Raw genomic sequence first — 8,437 nt, 5'->3', positions numbered from 1 at the left:
AGCCAATCTGAAAATTCTATACAGTATGCTGTATGATTCCTGCTATGTGACATTCTGGAAAAGGTAAAACTACAGAGACAGTTAAAATGTCAGTGATTGCCAAGGGTTAGAGGGGAAGTAAGAATGAATAGGAAGAGCAAAGAGGATTTTTAGGGCAGTGAAACTGTCATGTAAGAGACTGTAATGGTGGATATGTCATTATATATTTGTTAAACTCAAAGAATGTACAACACCTAAAAGTGAACCCTAGTGAAAACTATGGACTTTGGTTAATGATGTGTCAATATCCGTTCATCTTTTGTAACAAATGTTCCACTCTCATGGGGAATGTTGATAATGAGAGAGGCTATGGGTGTGTGAGGGCAAGGGCTATATGAGAAATCTCTGTACCTTCCACTCAATTTTGCCATGAACCTTAAAAAAAAGTCTGTTTAAAAAATAAGAACATTTGTGTCTAAGTAGTAAGAAAATGACTGTTCATTTTTACGGCTGCTAACATCTATTGAGTGCTTCTGTGTGCCAGGCATTGTGCTAAATGCTTTACATGTATTACTTCACTGAATTCTCACATTAAATCTTGTGTTTTTTCACCTTAGCAAAATTTCTTCAATAAATATATTACTTCTATAATGAGAAAACTTTCTTTGTAAACATATATGTACTTAATAGATCCTATTAAGGTGAAGGTCTTCAGATTGGTGAAGATCCTAGGATTTAGTTGCTGTGAAATTTAGTTCAAAGGATTGAGGATATTTTCCTTGGAAATGGGAACTTAAGAGTGAGTGATGATGGCTATCTTCACATATTCTGAAAACAGTCAGTTGGAAGAGGAATTGGACTCTGTCTTCATAGCTTCAAAAAGTGAACTAGAACTGCTGAACGAAAAATCCCACAAAAACAATTTAGGGCTTAGTATAAGGATGCTTTTCCAGAAAATTCTATCCAAAAAAGTAATTCATCTAATCGGTGATTGTATATGGATTTATGCATCTAGAAAAAGTTTGGAGGAGTAGGAGCCTGAGGTCATTTTCAACTCTGAAATTCGGTCTTTATTTATATTTAATGAAGATTAATCAGAGAGAAGAGCCAAGGTCTACTTTTTTTTATTGTTGTTGTTAAGAGGATGCAATTCTGTGTGAACCATGGAAAAAATAGTGGGAGTCTGGGCAAGCAAAGAATAATTGTGAAACTTACAAATTGCTTCAATGCAATTTTAATATTGTTACCAGGAAAGAAGGACCATTAATAGTACAAGGGGAAAAAGCCCTATTTATGTAGCATTTAGAAAGATGACAGAATACAAGACTGATTTGCATCTTTATTCATTCCCTCCTTCAGGTCCAGTCTGCCCACCCCCGCCTCCTTCTCCCGCCTCCCTTCTTCCTTCAGTTTTTCCCACTTTCCGTATCATCATCTTTTACATTACTGACATTCTCTTGCCATGAGACCCAACTCTATCCTGGGCAGCACCGGTAAGCCACAGCTCAGAACTGCTTTATTTTGTAAAGCAGAGACTTCTACGGGGTTAAGTTTGTTGAGCAACAGATCTACCCGAGATTCTGTTTCACAGTCAACCTTTTACTGTGGGATACCAGCCTCCCACTCCTGAATCACAGGCTCTCACACAATAGGAGTCGCTGAAGCCCTCTGTCCCAAGGTCTGGTGGCTGGGAAACCCGGCAGAACTGCGGCCCGCGCAGGGCACCTTCAGCTCCGAGGGCGGGACCCGGCCGGCGAGCCAGCCCCAGGGCGCCGGCGCCCACCCAGCGCGGCGCTCCAGGACCTTCTAGGGGCTTCTCGACTTTTCCTCAGTTAGCCAGAGTAGGGGGGTGCTCCATCAGCTCCAGTATTCCTCAGCACTGCTTCTCTGCCAGTTTCGTCACCCTTACCTTCAGCATCAGCCCCCTGCTCACTCCGACCCCCCAAAGGCCCCCACCCCGGCCGTGACCCCGAGGAGCCTCTCCTCGCTGGGACTCCTAAGGACAGGGTCCTGCGCTGGGTCCCCAGAGAGTCTTCCCCCTTCGCCCCCCTCCTGGGCACCCGGGCGAAGGGCAGCGGGGGAGCCCGGGAAGGGGAGCGGGAAGAGGGGACCGGGAAGGGCGCAGGGCCAGGCGGGAGGAGAGGAGCAGAGGCCAGACAGGGGCTCTCGGTTTCCCGGGGTCTGATTGGAGGTTGGCCCGATGAGTCGGAGCTGGGGGCGCGCCCATCTCCGCTGGCTCCTGCGAGAGCCGCCCGCTCGGCCCCTCCCCGGAGCCGCTTTGTCCCGGGTGACGGCGGCGGAGGTTGCGGCGAGCAGCAGGCGGGAGGCAGAGACCCGCCGACCCGCGGAGCCGGAGTCTGAGCCCGGGAGGCGGGGCGCGGCGCGCACGGCCCCACGCCCAGGCCCGCGGGCACCGCGCCCGTCCCCGCGCGCGCTCGGCCCGGCCGCCAGGTGAGCAGCCGCGCCGCGCCCGCAGTCGCCGGCCCCGCCGACCGACCGACCGCCCAGCCGTCGCCTCCGCCTCCGCCGGCGCATCGCGGACGCCCAGCAGGTCGGTTATGTAACGGCGCCGGCCGGCTCGCCCCGGCACCCTGTCCTGTCCTGTCCTGCCCGGGGCTGCGCGCGGCACCGGGGCCGGACCGGGGTGGGGGGACCGCGGCGGGGGGCGGCCGAGCGCGATCGGGGTCGGGGGCTGGGCCGGGTGCGGTGGCCGTGGCGGTGCGGTAGGGGGTGGTCTGCGGATCCAGTGCTCGGCCCTGGAGGCGGCCGTGGGGACCGAGGTCCCTCGACCCCCTCTAGAGGGCGCGGGTCTCTAGGAGCCCCTTCCCCATTCCTCGTGGCCCAAAGATTCGCCTTTCTAGTAGCAGCAGCAGCAGGTGCATGAATTGGCGGAGCGAGAGTGACGCCTGTGGTCTCCGGGACCGAGATTTGGAGAAGGGATGAGGGGAGGTGGTCAGATCGCAGAGAGCGAACGGGAAATCGGAGCCTCTTTTCCCAGCGCTTAAAGGAAAGGGCTGGGGAGGGGAAGGTGCTTGGAGGCGCAGCGGGCTGGGAATTGTCCTGCCTGGGATTAGCGGGCTTGGGTCATCTAAAAATAACTTCAAGTTTGAAAAGTGAAGTAGAAGGGAGCACAGCTTGCCGAGTTCCTCCTGACTGTGGGATGCTTCGCTCTAGAAGTCACCGGAGGGAAAACAGGCAAACCCCAGCCGCCTGATCCCTCTCCTGCCTCCCGGTCTCACTGGTTTCCAGGGTGTCTCGGTTTGACTTTTAGTTAATGATTTATTCTCCAAGGCACTGCTGTCTTTCTCTCATCCCGAAGTGAATTACAGCAGACTGCATGCTTTGAATCTTTCCTGTTTCCTACATTAGGGTAGAAGTGTTTAGTGGACATTTAATGAGTCTGCTGCCAAAGCTTTTTTTTTTTTTTTAAGTATCCTTTTAGTAAAAACAAAAGTTTCTGAGCTCCCTTTAACCTATGTCCCACAATTGGAGAGGAGAGATGCTAGAGCATTCCAGTCCACCTTTCTCTCTTCCCTAAGTCAGAATCCCACCTGTCTTGCAGAGGCGAGGCTTTAGGAAAGCTAGTATATATTTTTTAAATAACACAGCTCAATTTTTAACACCTATAACATCAGCACGAAACACAGAACAAAATATATCGCAAGCACAGGGAAACACTTGCTAACTGGCCCACTCCATTCCAGGAACACGATGAAGTAAGAAAAGCCTAGAAGCTAGAAAGGATCAAGAAGCAGATAAGCACTGACTGTGGACCAAGGCAGAGGAGTGAACGTTTGGCTGCTTTTCAGTCTCCGCATTGATTTTCTTTAGCCTTAGAGCTATTATCTTAAGTACAATCTGTGTGTTGCATTAGTCTAAAATGTGAGTTGCTCTTTGCTTTCAAATCCACTGCAAACCAAATCAGCATTTATTGAGCACCTACTACTTGAGTCCAGTTCCTAGCGTTTTATGAGGGAACATGTCCTCAACTAAAGTCCCAAGATTCCAAGAGCTTTCAGAATGCCTTGTTTGCAGCTGCTGCAGAACCAAAGGAAGTCTGGGAGGAGGTGACACTCTGTCCAGCGAGGAAGGGTTAACGAGCATAAGTGGGAACTTGGGAGTTCTGTCATTTGCAAGTACACATCACACTCTTTTAAAAATTACTTGCATAATCGTTTGCATTAGTCATATATATATATATTATAGAAATTAGCTTTATTGAGATCAACTTTGCTAGTTTGCTGAGGTCTCATTTTCCCATTCCTTTTATTTTCTGTGCCATCCACTCAGTTTATTCAGCAGTTAATTTAAGTACTGGGTGCCCCACAGGGATTGAACTCCCGTCTCCTGTCTCCTTCATTGGCAGGAAGAGTCTTCACCACTGTGCCACCTGGGAAACCCATGTGCTAGAGGCTAAAAGAATGAGGCCTTTTTTTCAGAAATCAGTCTAGCAGAAAGGATAAGAAAATAAGTGATCATCATGGTGAGTGTTTAGTGGAGATAGGAACAAGCTCAGTGAGAGTCCAGGAAAGGAAGGGTGCAGGGAGTCCGAAAGAGCTTGCAGAGAAGTTTGTGTTCGGACCGGATCTCAGTAGAGAAGGAGCTAGGTGTTCCACATTGAAGGAAAGGTCACATTCAAAGAACTGGTAGGTGTTCTGCAATGAAGAGGTGGCAGAAGTGTTTGGGAGGAGGTGTTTTGGTGAGACTGGGCTATGAATATACCTTGCAGAGGAGGAGAAGCCATGCAGCTTTTATGGGAGAAATGATTTGATCTAATTTGTCTTGCAAAAGTGACTTCGGAGGTGGCAAGTAGGTGGGGTTGCAAAGAAGAATGAGCTCAGATTTTAGACCATTGGAGCAGTCCAGACAAAATAAAATAAGTACAATTAATTGTGCCTGAACCAGGTAGAATGGGGATGGAGAAGAGAGAACTACAAAAAGCCATTTCAGAGTGAGAATCACTGGCTTTAGGTCAGCAAGTGGCTGGTGATGGGGAAGGAGAGGCTTAGATGTTTAGATGGATGGTCAGACTTTTCACTGAGATGGGAAGTCAAGGACAAAGATTAGGTTTGAGAAAGATGTGAAATTTTAAGTGAAACTTTTCCTCTAAGATTAGGAACAAGACAAGGATGCCCACTTTTGCCTCTTTTCTTTAGTACAGTACTGGAAGTCCTAGTCAGAGCATTTAGGCAAGGGAAAAAAGGCATTCAAATCAGAAAAGAAGAACTAAAACCGTCTCTGCTTGCAAATTACATGACATTACATGTTGAAAACCCTAAAGACTCTACTCAAAAAACTGTTAGAACTAATAAGCAGATTCAGTAAAGTTGCAGGGTATAAAATCAATGCACAGACATCAGTTGCATTTCTATATACTAACATAATGAACTATCAGAAAGAGAAATTAAGAAAGCAATCCCATTTTGTAATTGCATCCAAAAAATGAAATGCCTGGGGATAAATTTAATCCAGGAGGTGAAAGATATGTTCCCTGAAAACTATAAGACAATAATGAAAGAAGCTGAGGAAGACACAAATAAGTGTGATGAGGATGTGGAGAAAAGGGAACCCTGGTGCACTGTTGGTGGGAATGTAAATTGGTGCAGCCATTATGCAAAACAGTCCTCAAAAAATTAAAAATAGAACTGCCACATTATCCAGCAATCCCATTTTGGGTTATTCATCCAAAGAAAATGAAAATAGTAATTTGTAAAGATAGCTGCACTTCCATGTTCTTTACAGCATTATTTATATGAACCAAGATATGGAAACAAATACTTGTTGATGGATGAGTGGATGAGGAAAATGTGGTGTGTGTGTGTGTGTGTGTGTGTGTGTGCGTATATATAAATAATGACTTTGTATATATTTATATATATATATATATAAATAAATACAGTGGAATATTACTCAGACATAAAAAAGATACCCTGCCATTTGCAACAACATGGGTTCACCTTGAGGGCATTGTTAATGCTTGAGGGCCAAGTGAATAAGTCAGAGACAGTTAAGTACTGTATGATCTCACATGTAGAGTCTGAAAAAACCAAACTCATGAAAAATACAGAGAATAGATCATTGGTTGCCAGAGGTAGAGGACGGAGGATGGGCAGAATGGGTGAAGGTAGTCAAAAGGTACAAACTTCGGGTTACAAGACCCATATGTTCTTGGAGTGTAATGTTCAGCATGGTGACTACAGTTAACAATACTGTATATTTGAAAGTTGCTGAGAAAGTAGATCTTACAAGTTCTCGTTATAAGGAAAAAATTTTATTCCTATGTAAGATGATGGATGTCAACTAAACTTACTGAGGTGACTATTTCACAATATATACATGTATCAAATCATTTGGTATATAGCTAAAACTAATACAATGTTTTATGTTAATTATATCTCAATAAAACTGGTAGAAGAAAGGAAGTACAGTTGATCCTTGAGCAATGCAAATTCGAACTGTGATTAGAGATCACAAAATGTGGAACCAAAAAATCTGGGGTTGGAGTCCCAACCCTGTCCAAACCATTTCGGCTTCCTGCCCTTGGGTGAGTCATTTATCAGTTCCTTTGTTTTTGAGGCAGATATAACAGTACTCGGATTTTCCACTTGGAGGTGGGTGAGTGGGGCAGCGTAAACCCCTGCGTTGCACGGAGGTCAACCGTAAACGAGAAAGAGTGATTTTGAGAAGGGTGGGAGATTCTAACTCTGAATATACAAATAAAAATACTCTGGCTGGCAGTTTTATCTTCAGAGTTAGTTTCTTCATTCCTGGTGCTAGCCTCCACTCATCCAGCTTACCTTCATTCCTGAGACTGGCTGTGCTCTGCTGTGTTAAGTCACTTCTGTCGTGTCCGACTCTGTGCGACCCCATAGATGGCAGCCCACCAAGCTCCCCCATCCCTGGGATTCTCCAGGCAAGAGCACTGGAGTGGGTTGCCATTTCCTTCCCCAATGCATGAAAGTGAAAAGTGAAAGTGAAGTCGCTCAGTCGTGTCTGACTCAGCGACCCCATGGACTGCAGCCTACCAGGCTCCTCCGTCCCTGGGATTCTCCAGGCAAGAGTACTGGGGTGGGGTGCCATTGCCTTCTCCAAGACTGGCTAGTGCTGCCTTTGGAGAAGAGGAAGATGAATTTGATAGCAGGAAGTTGTTGCCACCTTCTTACCCCAGAATGAAAGTATTAGCTGTCAATTATCTGAAATTGCCAGGTGGTGCTAGTGGCAAATAACCTGCCTGTCAATGCAGGAGACATAAGAGATGTGGATTGGATCCCTGGGTTGGGAAGATTCCCTGGAGGAGGGCATGGGAACTCACTCCAGTATTCTTGCTTGGAGAATATCATGGACAGAGGAGCCTGGTGGGCTCCAGTCCTGGTGGCTACAGTCCATAGGATCGCAGAGTCAGACATGATTGAAATGACTTAGCATGCACTCATCTGAAATTATCTGTAGTAGCGATAAGAGTAATAATTTTAATGATAGTAATAATATCTAACATTTATTCAGAGCTTACAAATGCCAAGCACAAAGAAGGTGGAGCGCCACATGGATTATCATGTTTGATCCTCATGGTAACTCTATGCTGCTGCTGCTGCTGCTGCTAAGTCACATCAGTCGTGTCCGACTCTGTGCGACCCCGTAGACGGCAGCCCACCAGGCTCCCCCGTCCCTGGGATTCTCCGGGCAAGAACACTGGAGTGGGTTGCCATTTCCTTCTCCAATGCATGAAAGTGAAAGTGAGAGTGAAGCCGTTCAGTCGTGTCCGACTCTTCGCGACCCTGTGGACTGCAGCCTACCAGGCTCCTCTGTCCATGGGATTCTCTAGGCAAGAGTACTGGGGTGGGGTGCCATTGCCTTCTCCGGTAACCTTATAAGGCAGACACTATTGTGATTCTCATATGATGGATAAGGGACCCAAGGCAAAGAGAGGATACCTTATCCAGTTTACACAGTTAGTGAGAAGGGCACTCAGAGTTCAAGTTTGGGCAGTCTGAGTAGCCAGTATGAATTAATAATATTGAACTCATTCCTCTTTAGCCTACAATGTGTATTTTTACCCCGTGTTTGAGTGTTTGTGACTGATGCCACAAAAGAGAACAGAATTAAGTGAGAAGTTCTGGCTCTCATCTGGGCCCAGCACCTAATTTGTGGGGTGACCTCTGCAAAGTTCCATCCCCTCTCAAGCTTTAGTTTTTTAAATTTGTGTAGTCATGGGGGAAGAGATTGACCAGATGATCTCTAAAGAGTCTTTGCCTTCTGAAGTCCTGCCATCTGCATCTCAAATTTATACTATTAGAGTTGTAGATTTGGGTTAAGATCATGTTCGCCTGGTCTCTTTCAGAATAGAAACAGGACCTATTCCTGGTCTAAGAGGATGAACTCAAGTGGTGGCCTGTTCATAGCAGCTTGATGGGAACTATAGTGTCCACAGTGCCAGAGCTGATGGGGGTATCTGAGGTTG

At 46.6% G+C, this 8,437-nt stretch overlaps 1 protein-coding gene across 1 annotated transcript in view; it reads left to right on the top strand.

Annotated features, from left to right (window-relative positions):
• Positions 1–2,257: 2,257 nt before the first annotated feature.
• RCAN2 (regulator of calcineurin 2) overlaps positions 2,258–8,437 on the top strand; it is a 268,922-nt gene continuing 262,742 nt past the window's right edge. The window contains exon 1 of the mRNA XM_065912961.1: positions 2,258–2,530. The gene's annotated coding sequence lies outside the window, so the exon portion shown is untranslated. The remainder of the gene's footprint in view (positions 2,531–8,437) is intronic.

The sequence above is a fragment of the Muntiacus reevesi genome, chromosome 20 (genome assembly GCF_963930625.1).
Source record: "Muntiacus reevesi chromosome 20, mMunRee1.1, whole genome shotgun sequence".
Classification (NCBI taxonomy): domain Eukaryota; kingdom Metazoa; phylum Chordata; class Mammalia; order Artiodactyla; family Cervidae; genus Muntiacus; species Muntiacus reevesi.
This window is presented reverse-complemented; position numbering and strand designations above follow the sequence as displayed.